Raw genomic sequence first — 25,344 nt, forward strand, 5'->3', positions numbered from 1 at the left:
GTGATGGATATCAAGAGGTGGATGTTAGGGCTTATCATGAAGCTAACAGATGGTGCTGGGTGTGGTGCATACCTGTAACCTCAGCTACTTGAGAGGATGAGGCAGGAAGATAATTTGAAGCCCAGACTGAACCATAAATAGCCAGACCTTGACTCTGAGAGTACTTAGCACAGTGGTAGAAGTGCCCCTTGGGTTCCAGGTCCAACCCTGATCCACCAGCATAGTAGGGATGGAACAGGTTTAGGAGTTGTTGTGGTGGTTACAGTTACTGTGGTGGGAAGCATTGAAGATTTTTTTCCTAAGGAATTGTTAGTGAGTAGGGAGAATGATGGAAACCAAGGACCAGGACCAACCTGCGGCTGCAGAAAGGATTTATAGAGACTGGGGGATGTGCAGATCAAGGAAGGAAAAATGAAAGGAGGCTACCAATAGCAGTGTAAAAAGAAACAGGAAAGCGGAGCCCACTTTAAGGTGGTAGAACAGGCGAGTCCTTGATGTCATCACTGCCAGCTTGGTGCCCTGTAGAGCCTGGGGTACTTGCTGGGCTCTGTTCTTTCAGATCAGGAGGCAAAACATGTGAGCTTTAAGGAACACCCTATGAATCGTTGAAGCCTTTCTAATTCTACTTTCCAGCTGCTATGAATTTTTTTTTTAAAGAGAAAAAAAATAAAAATGACACAAAATTTTAAAAACAAGATGATAGGAAATTAACAGTGGTTATTATTGCAGATTGTTGTCTTTAGAATAGTTGCTCAGATTACCATATATAGGCATGCAAAATTGATCAGGCAATATAAGCACTAATTGTTCCTTTCCATGAACTAATAGAATGAGTAGTACAATTATCTTAGCTATCTTGTATGAGCGCATTTGTGCATATATGTGTGTATGTATATATATATATATATTTCCTCTTCCTTTTCGCCTTTTCCCTATCCCAGTTGTTCTTTCCTTTTGTGGGTAAAGTATCAAATTTATCATATTTGAGCGTATGCTAAGCATTAAAAGACATCCCTCCCATTTAAAAAAAATTTTATTTAAAGAAAGACTAAACAAAATAGAAAATAGATAGAAATAATACATACGTTCAGAGAAAAAAATAAACAGTAAGAAATCACTAGTTAATGTTTATATATTGTCATTTTACAAATAGTTGTTCAAGATACAAAAATAGAACATGTATAGTGGGAAATCAAACAGCGAGACTGCAAACAGTTCTGTTCAACTGTCCAACAAAAACTTAGTAACATGGTTGTCAATCCTATACACTTAAACATACATGCAGTTATCCATATCTTGATTTATATTTAGATCAAACAAACTAAAGCAGGTTAAAATCATTCTGAACAAAGAATAATAGTATTGCTGGATTTCATATCATGACACTCCGGGATCAGCACTGGGTACTGTAGTATCTTTTTTTTTTTTTTTTAATTTAAAGAAAGACTAAACAAAACAGAAAATGGGTAGAATTCATAATTTCAAAGAAAAACAGTAAGAAATCACTAGTTGATAACTACAGATTGTTTTCTTACAAATAGTTATTTAAAATACTAAAGTGGAGCATATAAAGTGGGGATTCAAACAGTGAGATGGCAACCAGTTCTGTTCAACTATCCAACAAAAACTTAGAAATATGGTTATCAATCTTACATACATGCAGTTATCCATATCTTCAATTATGTTAAGCCTGAATAAACCCAAACAGGCTAATATCACTTTGAACAAAGAATAATACTATTGCTGGGTTTCACATTATGACACTCCAGGATCAGCACTGGGTACTTTAGAGTCTCTTTTTCTTCAAAGTATCTGTTCATTTCATCATGTGTCATAAGATCAGTTCTCATAAACTGTTTATAGATTCTACACATGCATGAGTTTTAACAGGAGAAACAAAACAAAGCAAGACAAACCCTCCCTTTAAAAAAAAAGTGTTGTATGGTACCTTGTACTTTTCTTTCTGGCATTCAGGCCACATAAGGGAGTCTTCGTGTCAGGGTGGGTCCTGGGGTTTGAACCTAATTCCTCCACACTGAAGTACATCCCTAGTCTTTTTTTTTTTTTTTTGAGTCAGGGGCTTGTTATGTTACTAAAGACAAGGGTCATGATGTGCAGAACTCATGCCTTCCTCATTCCTGTGGTACCACAAGAATGCTATCGCATCGGTGGTGGAAATTCTGTGTGCCATTGCGCTGTGTCCTGCCAGCTGTGTCTGCTCAGAGGTGCAAGCTGGTGGCTTGACACCAGCTGTAGGGGAGCCATACATACCAGTGCTGACAAATCCACACATGCGTGCTGCAGTTTGTACCATTGAAAGCTCTGAAAAGCTTGCCATCGCTGGTTCATACCCAGAACCCAGTTCACGGTTGGTTTTCTAAGGAGAGGAAGAATAAATGTTGCCACTGCAGCTTACACTTGCATAGTTTTGTCTGGAGCCACTTTGATTAGCACAAAAGTGTATTCTATGAAAACTAGAAACTGTTCATGCTATGTTTCAGCACTGTTGACCTTATATCACTTTTTCTCTTTTCTTTTTCTCCTGTGTCTATCTCTGTCTATGTGTCTGTCTCTGTCTGTCTCTCTGTCTCTGTCTCTGAGTTTGAGACAGAATCTTGCTGTGTAGTTCAGGCTGGCCTTGAGTTCACTGTGTAACCTGGCTGGCCTTGAACTCAGAGATTGTCCTGCCGCTGCCTCCTAAGTCCTGGAATTACAGGCATGTGCCACCCTCCTTTTTTGTCTGCCGCCTTCCCTCTGGGGCTGGAGATTGAACCAGTGGGTACTAGGCAAGCACTCTACCAAGTTCCTGTACATACATCCCCAGTCTGCAGTTTTGTCTTAATGAAAGTATCATCCAGCATTTACTCATTTGTCGGTGGCATCATAGATTGGCCAAAAATTGGATCTTCCCCCCGCAAAAAAAAAACCCCAAAGGAGACAAATAATCTGTGAAAGCACTTGATAAGAGTGAATTTGCTATCTGGAATTTACAGTAAAGAGTATTGCTTATTGTTTGCTATGACTCTTTTACCTAAGTAAAATTGATAAAACATATATGACATGGTAGCACACGCATCAGTTTGTTAAGCAGGCATATGTCTCATAGCATGCCAGCACGTGAGCTCAGTGCCGTCCTCCTGGAGCCACAGTGTCTGGGGGAAGGCAGAAAGGGCACTGGTCCAGTGAGAGTGCCTGAAAAGGTGTTTCCTCAGTGGGACCAGAAGGGGAGAGCCGAGTTAAGCCGGAACAGCATCTGGGTGAGGCTGGGAGGAGCCTGCAGACTGCTGAGGGACCAGGGACACAGGCATCTGCTGTTACTGCAGTGTAATGATAAGAGGCAACGAGGTGGCAGCTCTAGAGAAAAGGCTGGGTGTAGGCCAGCGTAGGTGCTAGTAGATTGGTGAAATTCACATTTGGATCCCAGGGGTTCTGCCTTGGCTACTCACTTGCCATAGACACTTAGATTGCCAGAAGGAGATGCACATGTGTGCATGGAAGAGTTAGAAGTAAAAACTTAAATTCATTACTTACGAATTGTCCACTTACTGTGTGCAGGACTTTGCAAATGATTTTCAAGGAGCTAGAAATGATTATGTTGTCCTTGTCCACTCGGAAAACATTGTATATGGGGAACCAGCTGTGCACAGCCAGCAGTAGTGCAAGGTGGGCGTGAACAAATTGCTGGCAGAAGCAGTTTGGACCTGGAAGTGGGACGGCCTCGTTCAAGCCAGAGCAGGGCTATGGTTTGCAATAATTTACTTAGAGGCCCCAGAAGAATCCCCACCACTGCCCAAGGCCCTTGCTGTGGTCTCCTAACTTTACTATTCATCTACTGCCCTGAAGGTTTTTTGTTGTTTTGTCCTGGAACTCACTAGGTAGCCCAGGCTGGCCCCAAACTCTGCCTCGGCCTCCTAACTTCTGGGATTACAGGTGTGAACCACCACACCTGGCTGCCCTGAAGTATTGCGTGGTTGTTTGAGTGCTGAGTTTGCCTGGTTCCAGACTGCTGGAGAGGGAGCAATCCATATATATATATTTTTCTCTTCTTCAAGAACTGGGCTTAAGATACTTTCAGGAACAGATGTTGCTTTCCTCTGCTAATAGTAGGGTCACATCAGGTTGAGAAGACACTGGGCAGGGATGGCCGACACGTCGTGGGGTGTGCTGCCCTCGCTGGGTGGGAACTGTCTGGCAGAGATCACTGGAGGTAGTGGGAAATTGCTGTGGGAAATCATCAAAGACTCAATACCTCTATTTTTTAAAAACTAATATTTATTGAGTACTTGTGATATACCAGGCCCTGTGTTGCTGACAAAAATTCAGTGATACTTGAAACATCAGGGGTTTTTTTGTTTTGTTTTTTTTGTACCAGGAATCAAACTCACGACCTCACGCTTGCCAGGCAGGCACTGTGCTGCTGAACCGGATCCCCGGCCCCTTAGACATGAGTTTTTTAAAGTAGCTTTATTACATAATTCATATACCGTATAATTCACTCATTTAATTATACAGTTCAGTGGTTGTGTAGCCACAACCAATTTTAGAAACCCGGTACTCCTCATTCTGAGCACTTTCTGGAACCGTTGTGGAATCCTCGTTAGTCAGTATCATAAGATGGATCAAAATTAAAAAAAAACGCAAAACAGTGACATTGCTGCCCATTGTCATCCAACAGAAGGGCAGGCTTATGAAACATGACAGGGCACCCTCATCCGCCAGTCTGGCACTGGCCCATTTCTGACTCTTCCCTAAAGTCAAAATGACCATGCAAGGTACATACTTTATTTTATTTTGATTTATTATATTTTATTTTGATATATTTATCTTGCTGTGTAGTTCAGGCTGAATTTGAGCTCACTTTGTAGCCCAGGAGGTCTCAAACTCACAATGACCCTCCTGCCTCAGCCTCCCAAGTGCTAGGATTACAGGCATGCACTGCGTTGCCCACTTAATGATTCATTTTTTAAAAATCACACCTGATACATACAGTATTTTGTTCTGTTCTTTGGGTTGTCTTTCACTTTCTTCATGATGTTAGTTTCTAATAATAGTTGATAACACCTTGTAACTCTTTAATACACAGAACTTAGTTGGATCACTGTGTTAGATTTTAGAAACTGAAAATTCTGTCAGCAGAAATTAAAAAACTCTTTAAAACAGACTATTTGCCATGCCTCTATCTGTTTATGCCAAACCAGGCATAAACTGATGGCTATGAAATACACGGGCGGGGGTCTGGGAATAGCTAGAATTTAGGTGTGAGTGTAATAGGGTTATATTTAGGCACAAGCCAGGAAAATGGAGCATTCTTGTTTCTTTTTTTTTTGTACCCAGGATCAAACTAATGACCTCGCGCTTACCATGTAAGTGCTTGAGTCACTGAGCTAATAAGACCCTGGCCCTGCATTGTCATTTCTTACTGTAATCTTAATTCTCTAATGTTACCTAATGAGGTTTTCAGTTTTACTTACTTTAGTAAATTACATGGAACTTAATAACAAGAACATGCATTCTTGGTTTATAAGGGCAAGTTATTAAAGTGAAAAATTAAACACCTCCTCCCATGATCCCTCAACATATTTATTTATTTTTGTCTTTTTGAGACAGGGTCTCACTATGAAGTTCAGGCTGGTCTTGATCTCACTTGTAGCCACTCACAACGATCCTCCTGCCTCAGCCTCCCAAGTGCTGTGATTATAGGTGTGTGCCACCATGCCTGGCCCTCAGATGTATTTTACACATGCCCTTTGGCTTCCATCACAAGTGCAGGCATGACTGTCCCGTTGGGTGGCCCTGTCATGACCGTGCTCACTCTCACAGTCATGCTCTGTGATTATCTGATTCGCTATCTCCATTGAGCCCGGTCACCCATCTCATATCCCATAGGAAAGGGGACACGAGTGGGTGAGGGGAGAGCTCTGTTGTCCAGGGTCACAGAACTCACTCCTGGATAGGAAGGCTGGGTTTCCTTTTGGGGATGCACTTGCATGACTTGCAGATGTGTTGTTTCAGAGCCTCATTTGTTCAGTCTCTCTCTCATTTAGTACTCTATTAGGTATTTCCATGTCTAAATTGGGATAAGCAAACGTGTTGGATTTTCCTCTCTGCGTGTAATCTGGACAAGTGAGTATGAGTGATGTGGCTGAGGAGAAGGGGGAGTGCAGTGGGGCCGAACGTGCATTCCTTTCCTGCAGAGAGGAAACCTGAGTAAGGAGGAATGGAGGATGTGAGTTCTGTCTTTGCAAGTGCAAGGAAGCTGTGGGAGTTTATTAAACAGGAGGTGAATCAGATAGGCTAGATGATGATTTAAATAATTCCCTGCGGTCGGTACGTGGCTCCGTGGTAGAGGGCTTGCCTAGCATGTGTGGTGCCTTGGGTTCTAGCCCCAGCACCGCCAATCAAAAATATCCCAGGCTTGTTCATTATGAGCCTTGAGGCATCAGAATGCTTGGACTGTTTTTTAGCAAATGTAGTTTTGAGATGAGGCGTGGTTTAGCATTCCAATTGGTTGGAGCTGGTTCTGTCAAGTGAAAGGCAGTGGATGTGATGACATCCTGGATGCAGATTCTAGGGCCATTTCTTTATTGCTTTGTGGTGAGATCAACTTGAGAATGGTGGTTCTTTCAAAAGCGTTCACTCTTGGAGTCACTTTCGGGGCCTGCTTTGTTCCTGGGGAGGACAGGTTGTCACAGTGAACATGGATGTGACTGTGACTTAGGGTGGGAGCTGTAGAATCAGACTGCCTTGGATTAGTTTCTTCTTCTACCACTTAGTAGCTGGCCTTGAATTTGCAGTGATCCTGCTTCAGCCTCCTGAGTGCTGGGGTTACAGGTGTGTGCCACTGTGCCCAGCTCGGACCCCACACTGCCACTCCAGCTTTCCTTCCACCCATTGTGACTATCATGATGCGAGGTGTCGTCCCTTCTTGCACTTTCAGAGGTATGCGAGGTCTGGGTGACCCAGCCCAAGTCTTAGACCTTCTCAAGGAAGAACTTGTGCTCGTTACATATTCTTTAGAAACAAGTTCCTGTGTGCAAAAATCCCACCCACTCGGGAGCATTCTGTCTGCCACCCCTCTTGCCCTGCCCTGTGTCCCCCCATGTGGCGAGGCTTGGCAAGTGCTGGGATACCAGGCAATTTGCGAGAAGTGGATGACAGCAGCCTTGTCACCCACCACACACAATTCCCTTTTCTCTCTTCTCCTTTCTTCACCTAGCCCACCAGCCACTGCAGGGTAAGTCAGCACACAAGAGTTAAAATTACAAACCCTCAGTAAGCATGTGTGAATTGGGGTCCAACTCACCTGAAAAGATCAGCGCCTGCAGAGCACAGCAAGGGCCCCAGGACACCACGCCTGGGTAGCCAAGGTGAGCTGTGGCACGGCAGTTGAGGGATATGGGCACCCATGGCTGGCATGGGGCGGTGGGCAGCAGCCTGTGGTGGGGTGCGTGGGCTGCCCAGCGAGTGTGGAGCGCTGAGGGTTGCTTGGGTCTGGCACTGCCAAGGACTACATACACTGGTGGGTCAGGTTACAGTTGCTGTGGGAACTGTGACCTTTGAATTTTCTGGCATAGGACTGGAATTTTGGTTGCATAATACTACAACATCTTGACCCCTCCCCCTTCCTTCATCCTTAGCATTTACATTTTTTCCTTCAGCGTCTCCCTCTTCTCCCATGTCTCACGGTATCCTAGTACTTCATTGAACCCCAGGCTTTTGCACTGAGCTACATCCCCAGCCCTTTTAACATTTTCTATTCTGAGACAGGGCATCACTTAGGCACTTGAGTTGCCCAGGTTAGGTTAGGTTTGAGCTTGTAATTCTCTTGCCTCATGCTCCCAAGTGCTGGGTTTACAGGCATGCCCTGTCATGCCTGGCAGGCATTTAACTTTTTATCCCAGTGAATAAGCTCCAGAGACCTCGGTTACTGCTCCTCTTTTTGAGGCAATCTTCCCCTTTCCTTTTCTTACCCCCTCAAAGTGGCCACTGGGCTGTTGTCTCTGGGGGCTCTTTTAGGGGTCTCTAAGCAAGGATGAGGAATGAAGGTGAATTCCTGGGATCTGCCACTGGGATAGACACTGAGCATTTCAGGGTGGGCCCCAATGCCCCTGTGTGCCCCTCCCAAATGTGCCTCGCTGTTCTGTTTGCACACTTGCTGGAACATTCCACCACCGCTGCCCCCCACCGCCCATGTGGCTCAGCATCCTCCCAGTGCTTCAGCTTCTGCTTGGAATCTCCACCCTCTCTGGGGAACCTGTTGCCACCCTTTTCCCTGGAATTATTAGATCAGGATATATATTATGTCAATTGCATATAATTGTCAGGGGATGGGGTAGGATGATCTAATTTGTTTTTTTACAAACCAGAATATATGGTTCTTGAGGGCTAGGATTTTTATTATTGCCTTGCTTATTAATTAGCCACTGGTAATGTGTGTGTGTGTGTGTGTGTGTGTGTGTGTGTGTTTGTGTGTTTGTGTGTATTGGTGTTAGGGGTTGAACCGAGGCAGTGAGCCACATCCCCAGCCCATTTTTTATTTTTATTTTGAGACAGAGTCTCACTAAGTTGCTAAATTGCTCGTGTCAGACTTGAACTTTCAGTCTTCCTGCCTCAGCCTCCTAGAATGCTGGGTTTACAAGCATACTACTGTGCCTGTTTAGTAGTCATTGGAGTATGGTTAAACCTGTGTTTTCTTTCTTTTCTTCCTCTCCTTCCTGTTCTCCCTCCCTGCTTCCCTTCTTTTTAAAAGACAAAATCTTGCTATATTGTCCAGGTTGGTCTTGAATTCTTGGGCGCAAATGATTTTCTTGCTTCAGCCTCCCAAGTAGGTGGGATTATGGGCATACTCCACAAACATGGTTTTTTTGGTACCAGGAATCAAACTCAGGACCTCATGCTTGCCAGAAGCATGTATTTTTTTAATGTGTACCTTGAGGAAGGCATTGAACTTGAGCTACTGAGGACACAGGAAAAAGCAAGGCCCTGAAATGCAAACCCGGAAGATGTCCAGCCTGCCCTGGTTGCCCACCACCCCCGATCTCAGGGCCGATCTCACCTGGCAGTCTGCACACGTCTCCTGCCCCTGGATCAAACTCCCGCCTTCACTTGGTACCTCCGTCCAGGGCCAGGCGAGCTGCTACTTCACCACCCATGCCAAAGGGGCCTCCTTGAAGTATCTCTTACGTGCTGCTGTTCTTTATCTCAATGGGCATTTTCACTATGTCTAAGTATGAATCTGGTTTGTCCATGAGACATTTTAAATACTAATAACTGTGTCCACCTCTGTGCTTCCGTTTCTAGGGCATAGGAGACATGGGAGTTCAGGGTTTAGACCCAGCTCAGTGCCTGGAGTGCAGTAGGTATCAGTACTTTGCTGTACTGGGACAAAAAAGAAATACAAAGTGAGCCCAGATTTATCCTGTTGATTATGCTGCTTTGGTCGCTGTGGAACACATAGGCCTTGTGGAACCATGTGGTATTCCTCTAGAGATAAAAATGGAAATTTCTTTAATCTTGGCAAAATACATGTGCTGTTTTCTGTCCTTTTCCCTTCTTCCTTCCCCTCTCTGTACCTTTTATGGCTTGCCCTAGAGATGCCATGAGGCAGCTTGGGTTTTCAATCTGTGACGAGGATGAGACAAGGCTATTACTCTGTTCTGTGGAATTCGACACTAATTTTGGGACCTTTGGGGTACAGTACTCATTTTTTCCTAAACTCTTCGGCATCATTTTGAGCACCAGCCTGTGCTGCTGGCCAGGGCGGCCAGGAGCCGCAGGCCAGTTGTCGCCTCTCACTGACTGCTCCTGCAGGCGGTGTCTCAGCCCGCTGTGAGTCCTGGGCCTGCTGTCCAGGAGTTTCCTGGGAAAATGTGTCAATAGAGAACCTGAGGGCCCAGTGAAGTCATGTCTGCAAAAGCAGTCAGAGCTGGTCAGGGAAGAAAGAGGCACTCTGTGTGGCTAGTGTCTAATTATTAATCAGACTTTGCCTGGTCCGCTCTGCCCTGGGTTCGCCTTCTGTTGTAGCTCAGCAGCCAGGAGTCACTGGCCTGTCCCTGCCCCCTCCTGGCACAGTAGCACAGACCGTAGATAAACAGGACTCTGGGCAGCTATCCTCAGTGTGTGGAGCTGCAGCCAGCGGGTCAGTTGCAGCCTCTTGGGGGAATGCATTGTCAGGAGGCCCTGGTTCCTCTGCGGCCCTTCGACACCCACTCTGCTCTGCTTGGCAAGATGTGGGGTCAGGCTGTTTCTCCTCTAGCCTCCTTTGCGCTGTTGGCTGTAAGTTGAAAGTGGATAGCATTTTAAGTCTCTTACCCAAGCAGCTACAGAGACAAGTTTTAGGATCTTCTTCCTGACCCTGGTTCCAGCTGGCCAGATGCCCCTCTGGGAGTTGGATAAAGAAGTCTCAGAATTGTGTCTATTTTCTTACAGTGGCAGACAAGCTCTTCAGTTTTATTTTTCACTTCTTATGTAGCATCAGATTTCAACACTAATATCACTAATGTCACACACACATTTTCTTTTGCTGGGGACAGAACCTCTGGCCTCATGTGCACTGGGCAAGTGCTCTGCCACTGCCCGTGTCCATCCCCAGGTCTGCCGCACAGCAGGAGTTGCAGCCTGAGGAAGCTGAGCTGCAGGCCAGTGACGCCGGGTTCCAAATTGGACTCAAGGTGTGCAGGGATCTGGAGCTCAGCTCTTAAGGAGCAGTGCTGTCTTCAAGACTGCTTGTGCGTGGAAGGTGAGTTTCTTTACTATGCAGGTCTCAACTTTGGGCCATGTTTACTGTCCTCTTCTTTCCCCAGCATTGCTACAGAGGCGGGCCTCAGGACTTGGGATTACTGCCATTTACCCCTGCTCGTATTAGTTTGCTGCTCTTGTCCTCTTTTTGTCTGTGGAATTTGGCATTGCACATTCTTAGAAGACCCTTTTTTTTTTGGTATCCAGAATCAAACTCACAACCTTGCACTTGCCAGGCAGGTGCTGTGCCACTGTGCTATATCCCTGGCCCAGGAAATCCCTTTTTTCTTGTCTGTCTTTATTTTCCTTCTTTCTTTCCATCTTTCCTTCCTTCCTTCCTTCGCAGTACTGCAGATTGAATCCAGGGCTTTTGCACTGAGCATCAGCTCTTTCATTTTTTTGAAACAAAGTTTCACTAAATTGCCCAGGTTGGACTCAAACTTGAGATCCTCCTGCCTTATCCTTCAAGAGTAGTGGGATTACAGGTATGTGGCACTACACCTGGCTAGGTTATTTACCTTTAAAAAGTGAATGTGTGGCCCACCAGCCCTGCTGTGAGCCAGTGGTAGCCATGCAGGCTGGGAGGAGAACCAAGAAGCCAGCCCACCCTCCCGTGGCTCCCTGCCAGCAGCTGACTGATCTGGAGGAACACAGGCCGAGATGTATGTGAAATGATGGCAACTGAAGTAAAGGGACAACTTGGTTCTTGTGTTGCCTGATTGACTTTGCAGGCCTAGAGCTGGTGGTCGGAGTGTCTGTTTGTAGGATAACAATGTCTACTAAGGGATTTCCTTCCATCTTATTTTTGAAATCCAATATTGTTTTCACTGTTGTGCTTTGTTCTGTTCGTTTTTTATTCCCTTAAAAAAAAAAAAGGTGTGTATATGTATGTGTGTGTTGCTAGGAATCAAACCCCAGGTCTTGTATGTGCTAAGTAAACACTCCATCTCTGAGCTGTACCTCAAGCCCAATTTACCTGTTTTTATGAGCATTGTTTTTATTATAATGTGTACTTAGTTAACTGTTATTAAATTGACTATATTAGTAGGATGCGATCTAACTTGTATCTTCGTATGGAACTGTTAGGAGGAGCCCATGCCAGGGATTCCTGCTGTCTGTAGGTAGTAAGAGAGAAAGAGCAAGCGAGAGAGCGCCGGAGCGAGCGAGAGCATGCGTGCGTGCTGCCCACTAGACACCTCGGGGTCCCTAGCGCAGGTTCATCATGAGCTGCAGCTTGCGTGTCCTTTTCCCCCCAGTATCTATAAATGTTGTGATCAATGAAATAGGAACTCATAAGAAAATGTTGAATTGAGTGGCTCTTTGACCATTCATTATCATTTTCAGTTATAAGGCTCCAAAGAGTAACTTCTGTCACACAAAGGGAGGAAGAATCATCGTGCCAGAAGATTAGGGACTGTGGTACTGCCCTTCGCCAGGCATCTGTGGTGTCCCATTCTGTCCTAGGTGCATTCTTCTGTGCTGTGAGCTAGATTGTGAGCCCTCGGGTGTGGGACTTTTGTTTTGCTGCTCCCTTCCATAAAGGAGTAAGATCCCTTCAGCTGCTTAACACATCAGTGCAGACTGGATTTAGTCCTTAAGTGGTGTTTCCCATTTTACTCTAGTATTTTACCGTACCAAGCTCCTGTTTTCTTGTGGTTTTTGGTTTGGATTTGTTTGCTTGTTTGTTGAGCCGAGATCTCACCAAGTAGCTCAGGCTAGACTTGAACTTACTATGTAACCCTGGCTGACCTTGAACAGGCGGTCTTTCTGCCTCAGCCTCCCAAGTGCTGGATTACAGGAGGGCGGCACCACATCCAACCTTCCTCTGTGTAGTTTTGTTGTTGTTGTTTGCAAGTAACCCATAATCTCCAGTGCTTTCCTACAGTGAATTGCCAGGGTGCTTGTTATTCAGCAAGCAGCAGTCTAGGCCATAGCCAGATGACATTAGAGTTGCAGTAGCTGTCTCTGGCCAGGCATTGTGGAAGGTGCTTTAGAAATGCATTCTTCCATTCAGTTAGAAGTAACTTGTAGTTACTGGATCCACCCCCACTTCCAGGTGAGTCAGCTGGCTTTGAGGCAGAGCCAGGCTGTCTCAGTCCTTCTCTCAAGTCAGAGCCTGAAGCCTGACGCATTCACCTCCTGAGGGTTAGGCCTGGCTCTGCCCCTGAGGAATTTCCACTGAGGACATAGAAACAATGGCAAACAATGCTGTTTGGCTGTAAATAAGCATAGCATTGTTTAGAAGTTTGGTGGCGCTCAGAGGTGGAGGAACGGGAAGGGTCTGGAGGAGGTGAGGGCAGCCTGAGGGCCAGTGTGGGCATGTTGGGTGGCCCAGAGGCGAGAGCATTGAGATGAGGGACAGCACACCAGAGCAATGGACTGGCCGAACCGCAGCAGCAGGGTCTCAGGAGAAGTGGGGTGAGGTGGTTTGTGAGCTCAGAGACCTGCTGGAGCGACGCAAACAAGTATGTGTGGAATAAAAGCAGGCTGTGAAGGATGGACTTGGGACAGAGTGATGAGGTGGCCGCAGGAGGCGGAGCCTTCACAGGAGAGTGGTTGGGTCTCTCTCTGCCCACAGCCCACAATATGCCACAGTACTAGGCCTTTGCACTGAGCCACACCCCTGGCCCTTTTTATGTGTTTACCTATTGAAGAGAGGGTCTGACTAAGTTGCCCTGGTGGGACTTGAACTCGTGATCTTCTACCTTTCTGCTCTTTATTTATTAACTCTTCCCGCCTTGTGTGGCCTTGGGGGCCCAGTGCCTCTCCTGGTCCTGGGGTCGGCTGTCTGGACCCAGGTACCCTGTAGGTTGATGGATCACACACCACTCCTGGTGTGTGTGGTGGTGGAGTACACGGAGCATGGGAAAGGGTGCAGAGATCAGGGACCCGGATTTCAGCCCTGGCCCTGAGCTCCTCAGATCAACAAAATTAACCTCCGTTCTGTTTTTTCCACTCATCTATAATTTGCAGATCACCATAGCTACTCAGGGTCTTCTGGATTAAGGTGGAGGCAGGTAAAAGTACAGAAGCTGTTTAGTCTACCAGTTCCAGACTTCCTGGGAACAGGTGGCAGCTCCATCTCTCCCGATGTGACTCTGAACAAGTTGCTTAGCTTCTCTCTGTCTGCTTTTTTTTGTCTATAAATCAGGTGAGAAAGACAGAGAGACAGCTAGACAGGCTGACAGAGAGAGAGACAGAGACAGAGACAGATATTGGGAACACGTGTAAGTAGTAAGTTATAAGTGTTAGTGTTAGTGGTATCTTTATCTCCGTCAGCATCACCAGCAGCACAGTGCTTGGGTGGTATGAACTCAAAGCATAAAGCCTCCCAAATGTATGGTGAGGAGTCATCGTTAGTCACTGTGAGGAAGTGCTGTGTCTTCAGCACGTCTCATAAGCACTGGAGTTACAACCACATTGTGCCAATTGCAGAATCTTGTAGATATTCCAGGTATTGCTGAAGAGCTTGAACAAACTCAGGCATTGTTTTCTGATGTAGATCACATCTTTTCTCAGGCACACACATAGTTCCCTTCTTTTAAAATAGTGAATGGAGGGAGCCAGGTGCAGTGGGGCAGACCTGTAATCCCAGCTACTCCGAAGTTAAGGCTGAAGGGTTACGAGTTTGAGACCAGCCTGGGCAATGTAATGAGACTGTCAAAAAAAAAAAAAAAAAAAAAAAAAGAGGGGGAGGTGCGCAGCTGAGGCAGATCAATGACTGTGTTAGCAGGAAACACTGGGTCTAGTCCCCAGCACTGGGGGGAAAGCGGGAGGAAAGGAGACAGAACAGCCAGGTTGCTCCTTCTGCCTGAAGGGACAGGTCAGCCCTGCGTGATCTGCCAGGGACACAGCGGCCCCACGGGAGCTCTGCACTGCTCTGTGCCTCCTGGCTGTGGTATTTCTGTTTTGAAGTGTTTATCTTCCTCTGTCCCAGACCAGACTGGATACAGTTTAGCTTTAGCAGTGCAGTTACATTTAACAACAAAGACCAGGGCCTTGTGACTACTTTGAAAGTCCTCAACAGGTGGTTCTGGAACTAGCAGTAGTGTCCCAAGTCTTGACTTCATCTATGTAGAGCTTTTTTTTTTTAAAACTGAAATCACTGGGCTTCGTGCTTTGTAGATGAAGTGCGAACTGCTTTCTGAGGACTGGCTCATACTAGAAACCAGCTGGTTTTAAATGACCGCAGATCTTTAAAGGAGCAGCTTTCGGTAGGCCGCATTCTCATCCACAGAACCCTGCTGTCCGTCGGGTGCTAGAGTGGCCCATGACAGTGTGGAGGTACATACGGTACATGACAGCTGGCAGAGGTGCTGCTTGACTTTTACATAGGGTCAGAGTCCGGGGGATGGGCCCTTGGTGTCCTTCTCCACCTTATCATGGTTGGTAATACTGTGGATGAGTGCTGACTGTGGAGATGGCAAACAGGACCCCTCCCCCAATAGTTATGTAGTAGATATTGGAGAAAAGTGAGAATTGATCATTTGGGGTTCTCTGGTACTAGCAGTAGTACTGTGTGCTGAGTCGTGTCCTCCCTAGCACATGCTTTGTAAATGCGGAAAGACTGGACTTTGCATACTTGGCCTCTCTCGTGCAAGACAGAAATGCCTTCAGAAATATGTGACGGGAGAGCTGGGTGTTGAGGGACACGGAGTGACAGGGTGGCAGGACAAACTGGCCCTCCTCCAGCTTTGCTGTTCTTGGATTTCCCACTAAAGTTGAGGAAGACAGGCTGATGTTTTTGGCCACGGACCAGCTCCTTTCTTTATTCTTGTAAGAACACAGAATGCTAGCTCTAGTAGTAGTGCCATTTTAGGGACTTTATTTATAAGGTCCAGTAGCCAGGGTTATACATCAGGCTGACCTTCTCTCTCATCTCTCTTTGAGCTAAGGTCTTACTATGTGGTTCAGCTTGGCCCTGCAGCCTAGGCTGGCCTCGGTGGGCCCTGATATGTACCCCACTTGCCAAGTTGATCATGAGTTGTGTGACGATAGGGCACTCTGCGGGCAGATGGGGCTCAATGCAAGGTCTTCCTTGAGTGCCAAGGGGTGTCAGAGGTACTTTGCAGGCCCCAATGTCGTGCTCATCTCCTTGGGTTCCCAAAGAGGGAGGGGAGCCCTAGCCACATGTTACGGGTTGCATCTTAAATGTCCCCCAAGGGCCCCTATGCTAAAGACTTGGTCACCAGATCTGGTTCTGTTGAGGGGATAGAACCTTGTAGGAGGTTAGGTCCAGCCCAGCGGGAGGGAATTAGGTCATTGGGAACAGGTCCTTGGTGGGGTGTTTGGGCAGAGACCTCTGAAATCTGTGAGCCAAAATAAACTTTTTTGTTCCTTTAAGTTGGTTTTCTCAGATATTTTGTCACTGTGGAAGTAAGTAATGGGTGAAATTGGCCTAGCATATACTAGCAACTGTCTTGCTTTACTGCTGGGGAGATGGGATTGCCATATTGTCCCCCCTCCAATTTATGTAAAGCCTAGGAGAAAAAAATAATTGTCACTAAGGAATGGCAGTAGTTGCCCTGTCACCTCATGTGTGGGTATCCTTAACAGTCCTTCCTAAACCTTCTGTATCCAGGAAAGCTGTAGATAAAGGCAAGTCTTAGATTATAGACGTGTTTGCTTTTCTGCCACTGAACAGGATACAGATAATAATTGAATGAAATTAACAGCTGGTTTATTTACCCCATACATCTAATCTGCTTTGTTATTTCTTTAGGATATCTTTTGAAATTGCTTATCCTTAGCACCTATAACTACACTTAGCATAATGGGGTGCTCACAATTTATTAAATGCTTTTTCTTTTCTTTTTAAACAGTAGCAAAGTTCTATTAAAGATAGGAAAAGAAACAGGCTCTGCAGAATGAGGTTGAGCCAAGTACAGGTAGGAAAAGAAGAACACCTTGCAGCTTGAGGGTGCAAGAGAGAGCCCACGGGTAACGTTTTCCCTTATAGTTCTGCTTCCTGTGACCACAGTTCTAATCGGGCCTTTCTTCATCTCATGATCCCCCAGTGATTGCCTGAGCCCCCTGCTTGTTGCCTAGGCGAAGTTCCATTTTCCTGGTAGCACCCTCTTGCCCATGCTCCTGACATACAGCTTTGAAGGCTCCGGAGCGCTTCTCTGGGTCCTGCCGCGGCTCTCCTGCCTGGCTTGGGGAGCCTGCTGACAGCCACCTCCCTGTCTGGCTCCCTTTCTCGGCCTCATCCCTAATCCTGCCTAGCTTGGCTCTTCTGCTGTACCCCCGAAGGGCCCTTTTCCCAGCCTCCTTGACTCCTAAGCATGATAATCTGGCACGGCAGTGGCAAACCGGAGCCCTCTCTGTCGGCACACAGGAGCCAAGTTGCCCCGCAGGTGAGCATCAGATAACAGTTGTTTTTTCTAAACGAAAACCTCAGTATTCAGGTTTAATTGCAGTGTTGGCACTTTGCAGTAAATAAGTGGGTTTTGGATTGCAGTTTGGGCACTTAGTCTCCAAAAGGTTCACAGTCACTGAGCTAGCCATACAGTTTAGGAAATTGGATTAGTTTTTTCCTTCATTTGATGTTAAGCTTCCGCAGGGTGGCAATCATATTTTTGTGTGTCTCTTTCAGTGGTCCTCAGATGGGGTAAGCTATAAGGAGTGAGCAGACACTTGCTCCTTACTACTCTGACAGACACTGGCATAAGAGATTCTCATTAAGAAATTCTTTTTTTCTACCTTTGTCTTGTTTTGCATTCTTTCTTCTGCAGGTCTTATAGTCTGCCTCATTTTGAATGCTCATAAAAGAGGTCGTGTGGCTCTTGCTAGGAATAGAAACTCCAAACAGAATATTTTCAAAAGTGAACCTTGCGTTGATGCAAAAATTCCCCTTTGCCCTATAGGACCAGCTGTAGGCGGGTGGTACAGTGATGCCACTGCCGTCCCTAGGCAGGAGATGGCTCTAGCATGGCTGAGAGCAGCCTGCCTAGCACGGGTGGTGCAGACCCTCTGCATTTCTTCCTACCCTGGTTTCCTGCCTCGACTCCAAGTCGGGGCCATCTGTTTCTGTGCTGGAGATGATCTTGCCTTCCTAGGAGGGCAGTGGGGTCCGCACAGGGAGAAGCCTGCAGGGGTTGCTGTGTGTGCTGAAGGAGGAACTTGGTTCCGCTCTTCTGGACTTGCTCAGGATTGATAAGGAGCCCTCGGAACAGATTCTGGAGTGACAGACCATGTACCTAAGAGCAGTGGCAGAGTGAGACTTGGAGGCTGGCCTGGACGGCAGAGTCCTCAGGTCAGGTGTGGGTGGGAGGAGGATCTCTGTCAGTGACTGTCCACAGTGGGAGTGCTAGCCTTTGTCATCCTGTTCCTTGCCTCCAGTAGACTGAGGAGGAAGGAGACTTTGTGTTTTGTACTTTGGTTAATTTGTTCTTTATCTCTTCTGTTCCTGAGACCAGAAATCTTTGGATTAGTCTCTTGTATTGTCACATCTTACGTATTTTATCCATGTGCTGATTGTGTCAGCCCCATCTTGGCATTTTAATTCTGATGGCAGGGACCTGCACTGATGTTCTCTAGGGCAGCCCACTACAGTTGGGTCCCTGGGTTCCCACCTGATTTTTCTGCTGCGCCTCGTACCCTCAAGTGGCTTCTGCTAGCACATGGCTTGTGATCTCATCACCCTGTGCATACTGTCACTGGACAGGTCCTAGGAGGTTCCCAAACTCACCCTATCAAAAGAATGAAATTTCAGGTTTGCTGACTCCTGTCTTGGAAAAGGAATTTTTAGGATACATTACTAAGAGAGACATAAAGGGGTTTATTAGTTAGAAATGTAAAGAAATAGTGTCAGCTGAGGCGGGGAGGGGAAGAGAGAAGAGGGAGAAGGAGAGAGAGGTACATTATGATCCAGAGCTGGGTATTACGGGCTTGGAGGTGTCTCCAAGATGGGTGATCTAGGATGTGTATTCCTACTGTCTGTCAGGTCCTCCATCTGGCAGTCTGTGTTAGAGTGTAAACCATATGCATATGCTTCAAGTAGAGAAATGCTGTCCACTCACACGGCTGCTTTGTCTTTTTTTGTGACAGGGTCTCACCATGCTGTTCAGACTGACCTTGAACTCACTCTGTAGTCTAGAACTCATGGTGATCCTCTTGCCTCTGCCTCCTCCTCTCAAGTGCTGGGATCCCAGGTGTGTGGTACCACGCCTGGCCCTGAACCTGTCTTAATTCTTTACTATCAAAAACAATTCTCCGACTCCAGTTTAGGCAGTTACCATTGTGAGTGTCTCTATTTGCAGCTGCATATGAAACTATCTTTGCATGGGACAGGTCCTGAGAAACCCCTGTTTGGTGGTCAGTCCTGGCCCTGCTGTCACCTGTGTGCTTGGGGTGTGATCCCCTCCGAAGACAGCCAGTTCAGCCTGACCTGCAGGGATGGGGGTGGGGTGATTCACTTTGGTTGTTGGGCATGGTGGGAGGATCCAGGTGCTTGGGAAGACTGCCTCAGCTGCAGCTCACTTTCTTCCATAACTAACCCAGCAATTTCACTGTTACCCTAGGAGTGTGGTTCAGCTGATCTCTCACTGTTAGGCATTTAAGGGACAGAACACAATTAGCAGTACAGTGGAAGGATCTGAAGTAGCCTCAGCAGTGTTGAGTCTTCCTGGTGAGGTAGGGACAAAAGGTTGGAGATGTTTGTGTTGGGTTTTTCTGCAGGAGGTAGCAGAAGATAAGGTGTCACAGGTTCATGTAATGCAGTTTGCATTACTGCTGGAAAAGCTCTTGTCCAAAATGCTAGAGACTAGAAGTGTTTCAGGTTTTGGAGTTTCTTGCATTTTGGAATATTTGTGTAGGCTTTGGAGTCCAAAAGCTTTAGATTCTACTAGAGTATTTCAATTTCAGATTTTCAGAGTAGGGATGCTCAAGTAAAATACTGTGGAATTGGTGGGGAAATGTATATATTTGTACCATTCAGGGTCCTCTTGGTGAGCAAATCATGCTGCCTCACTGAGCCAGTTTCTGCGATTTTTTAGTTACGGTAATGTGGACTGTTTAAGGCCTTGGGGTGTTTCTTCTTGTCCTAAACTCCCCAGAAAAGCTCTGCTCCTATTTTGGTATCAGGGTGGCTTGCTACTTAATGACTCCTGCTAAAGCTGTTTTGTGCAAGCAGGTCCCACCTGATAAATTGCCCTGTGCCCTGTCTGCTTGTGAGATGGTGCCATCTTATCTCCTTTATAGCTTCCCTCACTAAATACAGGCTTCCACTGGGGCTGTTGCATCAGTCAGGATTAGTTTCAGTTGGAAATTGCAAAATGTAGTTTAAATGTGAAAGAAAAATTTCTCTTTTTTCTGTTAAAAAAAAAAAAAAAAAAAGTCCAAAGGTGCAAAGCCAGGGCCTACACAGTCACTTCCATGGTCATCAAGTCTTAGAGTCATTTCGTCTGTCTCCATAGGTGGACACTGGTCCTGTTTGCCATGGGGTAGTGGATGTGTGTGCTCCTCTGGATTAACTGCTGAGAGTTTAACTTGACCTAACCCTCCCATTGAGCCTACAGTAGTGATGGCAAACCTTTTAGAACTTTTAAATGATACAAACAGCCTGCTGCGGCACGTGTGACATAGGTTCGCCATCTTGACCTAGGGCCTTTGAGCTGACCTACAGGGACCCACTTAAGTTGCTAAGTAATTCATGCTGGATTTGAATTTCTGATCCTCTTGCCTCAGCCTCCCTTAGTGCTGGGATTACAGGTTTGAGGCTTTTTAGGCATGAGATCTATTCCCACTTCCCACTCTGGGCTGGGTTTTGTCCAGGACATTGTCCAGGCTGATGCATTGAGATGCACAGCCAATAGAGCTTTCAGGAGAAATGCAAGGGTTCATCGCAGCCAGGAGTGGCTCGTAAAAATGTTAATTGGTAAGGATTAAATGAGCATGCTCCGGGGTCTTGGTCGGCATATGTGTGAGTGAAGGTTTGGTCCTCAGTGGGTCCCTCTTGGTGCTGGCTATTCTGCTGTACAGACTTCCTCAATGCTGCAGCTGCCTTGGGTGAGCAAAGCCTGCCTGGGGGACAAAGGAAGGGCTGGGGGTGGATTTCCCAGGAGTAAAGGGAGAAAGAGGACTCTGGGGCAGGGCAGGGCACCTGTGGCAGACAGTTGGGCTGGAACTAGGTGGTGGTCCCCTTCTCAGTTTGGTCCCTTGATTCTCTAGAATTCCCCAAGCCAGGAAGATTGGGAAGGTGGGAGGCAAAGGAAAAGGTGACAGTCTTAGCTGGTGGCTTACTGGAGAGCTTGTTGTGTGCATCTGGAGTAACAACAGTCATTTAGTCCCTAACAAGACCTGAGGTTTAGGGTCTTGATTAAGTAACATAAATTTGAATCCAGTCGTCTGACTTTAAGTTTACATCCTATATTCTATTTCTGTCTCTCCCTTTTTTATTCTTTCAGGACTGAGTGCCTCCCATGTTTCAGGTAATTCTGGGCGCTAAAGATAATAGTGGCAAACCCAGCAAATAAAATTCTTACCATATAGAGCTTTTTATATTCTAGCAAGAGAGAATTTCCTGCCTTTTTTCAGTACCAGTTTCCTGTATTAGATGTTTCTTTTCTCAGACACTTACATGAGGTGAGTATTGTTGTTTATAGACTAATGGGATATGGAGACTTCCACTGTATTCCTGCATCCGAAAGTCCACTGAGACCTATTGGCTTTCAGGAGCTCAGACTCAAAAGGTCCTCTATACTGGGCACTTGGGCTTTCCCTTCAGGTCTTAACTCATCTGTCCCTGGGAAGGGCAGTCTTGACTCATATGGGGTTGCTTTGCTCAGCCTTGCTCCCAAACTGGTTTTGAGTTTTGAGGTGGGAAAGAGTAAAGGTTCAGCAATCAGCTCTGCTGGGGTCTGTTTCCGAGAGGTTTATGTGCCACTGATTTTTACGTAATTAATTTATTTATTTCCCCTGGAGTTTTGTCCAGGTCTTACGGATATAGAAGATCAGTTAAATGTTTTTGTCTGCCTTTGGACCTGATTCAGATACCCAAAGTGGACACTTCTCTTTGATTCAACAGAAAGAGCAGGGAAGATACCAAGGAGAGCACTCTCTGCTAAGAACTCTTAAGTGCTTAGAGTGAGCTGTTTGTCTTGTGTTTGTGAGACCTGATGAATGACCGATCCTGGATTTTCAGTTGCCACCAGTTTGCTGACATGGGAGATCAAAGGCAGGACCCCATCATAGTGGTCATCGTTGTCACTCCAGCGTTTACTTAGTATCTGTGGTGTGCCAGGCACTGCAGGGGGCACCTTCCATGTTACTGCCTTCCTTTGATGGGGTTATGAAAGTTTCCTAAAGCCATTTGGATGGGAAGAGGACAGAGAAGAATGTGCTGTCTCCTAGGCCCTGAGTGCTCTCTCAGTTCACACACAGGCTCTCTGGAGTGTCAGGGACTCTGCACTTCTGAGTCTTATCTGTGCGGCACACCAACCTGGATGTAGGTGTCTCTAAGAGAGAAACTTCTGCTAAGAGCATCTGTATGTTAGCAACAAGTCATAAAAATTGAGATTTTTTGTTGTTGTTGTTTGTTATTCACTTGGTTGGTGAACCTCTTCTTTACAATTAATTCTTCCGTCTGGCTGTTTTCACTCCTTTTTCCCTCACTTTGCACAAAAAGTACCCAGATTGACTTAGTTTTAGCTCAGCCCCGGAACTGGAACACATTTTAAACTGGGAGAGCGGAATATGGTGGGAAGTTTGAGCTCATCTTGTTTCTTAGTTCATTTTCTGCTGCTATAACTAAATACCACAGACTGGGTAATTTAATGATGTTTATTCTGCTTAGAGTTCTGGAGGCTGGCAAGTCCCTGAAGGCTTGGTGCTGCTGCGCCGCAGTGTGGCAGAAGGGCAAGCCAGCACATGCTCAGGGAGGAAATCAGCCCAGGTGCATCATGATAATGGCATTGACTACACGTTAGGGCAGAGCACGTGTGCCTAATCACCTCTTTAAGGTCCCGCTTCTCAGCACATTATGATGGCAGTTACATTTCATCAAGGGTTTTAGGGGACTTTCCAACCACAGCTCCATGTTCGGGTATCCTGCCATCCTGCTCCGGCAAGCCAGAGCTGGCTGCTCACTTACTGCAGCTTAGGGCCTGGATGCTGGGAATTTCCTTGGTGCTTTTTAAAGGAGATGAAGACACATAGTTGTTGCCAGGGTCTCGAGAGAGGAGAATGGGAGACCAGGAGGCTGGTAGACACTTGGCCATGCATAGCGCAGCTTTTACCCAGCTCTTCTGGGTGATGATAGCACTCGGCTGCGAACAGAAGGGTTAACTACTCAGCAAGTCCAATCCTGTCTTTTGATAGAAAAAGAAAATGAATCCTTCCACAAAATGATGTCATTTCCAAGGTTTTGTATGGTCTGTGAGCCAACTAGCAGGTGCCAGAATCTTGTTTCTATCCTCCTGGTTAAGTTAGCTCCACCTCGAGTTCTCCTGTCAGGCAGTTGCCAGGAGAACCAGGTAACTGGTTCGATGCTTGCAGGGCACCTTTAGAAAATGTTAAGACTTGGGTTTTCCAGAAATGAATTAATCAATTGCTTTCTTGTTATTCTGTAGTGGAATAATGTTCCTAGAGACTGTTAGTCATTCACTCAGCTGCCCTGCATTTGGAGTTTGACCTTGAACAAATCCACGATTTTTTCTTTTTCTCTGTGCTTTCAATTTTTCTTTTTGTCAAGCAGGGACAATAAATACTAGATGTATTTAGCAGTACAGCAGGCAAGGAAAATTATCATAAAGGGCCCTTCATCTCTCAGACCCTTTAGGAATAAAGTATGAGGCTTTTTTTCATTGCTGAATTTTATGCTCAGGAGCGTAGGTGGCAGATAGAGCTCAGATTACGATTTTCATTTTACTGTAAGTGGATGTCATGAGGTTATGTAGCTTATTTCAGTGACAGAGCCCTACTTCAGATCTCAGTCTCTGGATTTTGAATCTAATGCCCCCAGCCATCCCACCCCACCTCTTCACAAACAATGTACATGATGCAGGGTCATTGGGGTGACCTTTCCTTACAGTGTAGGCATTCATTTCGGGTCGCCAAGGAACTTGTTGAGTAAGGGCAGTGCCACTTTGTCTGAAATAGCAGAGGAAGTGGTCCAGCCAGGAAGTGAGGCCACATCACCAAATGGCCCAGTTGGAAAGACCACTGTTCTGGCCCGTCCCTTGGGAGACCCATCCTGGGAGGCTGGCAGGGTGGAGCTGACAGTGGGATTTCCTTTCCTGCTCATTATGGACGGTGGGCATTTAAAAATGTCTCATGAAGCATTCTTTGGCTAGTGGCCAGGTGTGTACCAAAGTTCATGGCTTTAAGCCTTTGAGTATCATCAAGTAGCTGCCTTCTACATGAGTCTTACTGTTTCTTAAATTATCAAACAAAAAGCATTCCCTAATTGTCTACTTCAGCCTTATTACCAAGATAATCAATAAGAGACTCTTTCCAAGAAGATTAAATCTTATAGTTCCTGGAAATCTAGTGATGTTTTCTGTTGCTGTGAAAGAATACCTAAGATAGACAACTTATAAAGAGAAAAGATTTGTTTTGAATTCATGGTTCTAGAGGTGCCAGTCCATGGTCACTTAGGCCCATGGCTTTGGACCTGTGGACACAGTGGATCCTGGTGGGAGGGCATGGTGGAAGAGATCTGCTCAGTTTATGGTGACTGGGATGCGGAGAGAGACAGGAATGGGCAGGAGTCCCCATGTTCCCTCTAAGGGCACATCCCCAGTGACTTAATCTTCTCCATGAGGCCCTTCCTCTTTAAGGTTCCACCCCGTCCAACAGTGCCACAGCCTGGGGGCCAAGGCTTTGACCCATGGGTCTTTGGGGGACAATCAGAATCCAAACTCTGACAAGTAGTAAGACAGTTTAGGAGTGTTTTTATAGTTTTTAAAACAGGCATCTGTGCCCTGAGTGATTTGTGCATTTGTGCTTTTTCTTGGCTTGAGTTTTCTTCTCTTCATCTTAAAGACTATTCCCTTGCTTCCTGAAGACGTACTGCCCCAAACTTCTCTAAATTGTGTTCAGTCCCGTGGACTCTGTTTCTGAATGACTTTTTTTTCACCTTCCTGGACCAGCCACTCCAGGGAGTCTTTTTAACTCCAAGGCTACTTGTTGATCAGCAATGGGGACGTGGTCTAGGGGATTGTTAGAAATGCAACATCAAGGCCAGGCATGGCGGCATATGATTGTAATCCCAGCACTCAGGAGGCCAAGGCAGGAGGATTGCTGAGGGCTACAGTGTGAGTTCAGGGCCAGCCTGAATTGCATAGTGAGATCTTGTCTCACTAAGACCAAAAAAAGAAAAGAAAGCCGCCCATCCAGACCTGCTGATTTGGAATTTGCACTGTAATGAATCCCAAGGTCGTTTATGCAGAGAAACATTTGTTTTTCCACAGGCCTCAGGTTGTACTCATTTTTCACCTGTTACTAACTATTGCTTTATTTCCTCTTGTTTGACGAAGTTTGTTTTGTTTTTGGTACTGGGGACCAAACTCACGACCTCACACATGCCAAGACAAAGTTATTTTTTATGTGGATCTCTTCGCAGGACCTGATGTAGCCTTGACACTGAGCAGGCACTAAAAACTATCC

The 25,344-nt window shown here is 46.1% G+C and overlaps 1 protein-coding gene and 1 long non-coding RNA gene across 22 annotated transcripts in view; one reads left to right on the forward strand and one right to left on the reverse strand.

Moving 5' to 3' along the window:
- The window catches only part of Mical3 (microtubule associated monooxygenase, calponin and LIM domain containing 3), a 184,691-nt gene that overhangs the window by 17,911 nt on the left and 141,436 nt on the right, over positions 1-25,344 (forward strand). The window lies entirely within an intron of this gene.
- LOC134478171 (uncharacterized) lies at positions 1,115-7,511 on the reverse strand. The gene is made up of 2 exons (XR_010050660.1): positions 7,304-7,511; positions 1,115-2,377 (listed from the first exon to the last, which is right to left on the reverse strand). It is a non-coding gene; the product is annotated as an uncharacterized LOC134478171 (long non-coding RNA).

The sequence above is a fragment of the Cavia porcellus genome, unplaced genomic scaffold (assembly GCF_034190915.1).
Source record: "Cavia porcellus strain 051 isolate PalLab524CR breed Dunkin Hartley unplaced genomic scaffold, mCavPor4.1 scaffold_11, whole genome shotgun sequence".
Lineage (NCBI taxonomy): Eukaryota > Metazoa > Chordata > Mammalia > Rodentia > Caviidae > Cavia > Cavia porcellus.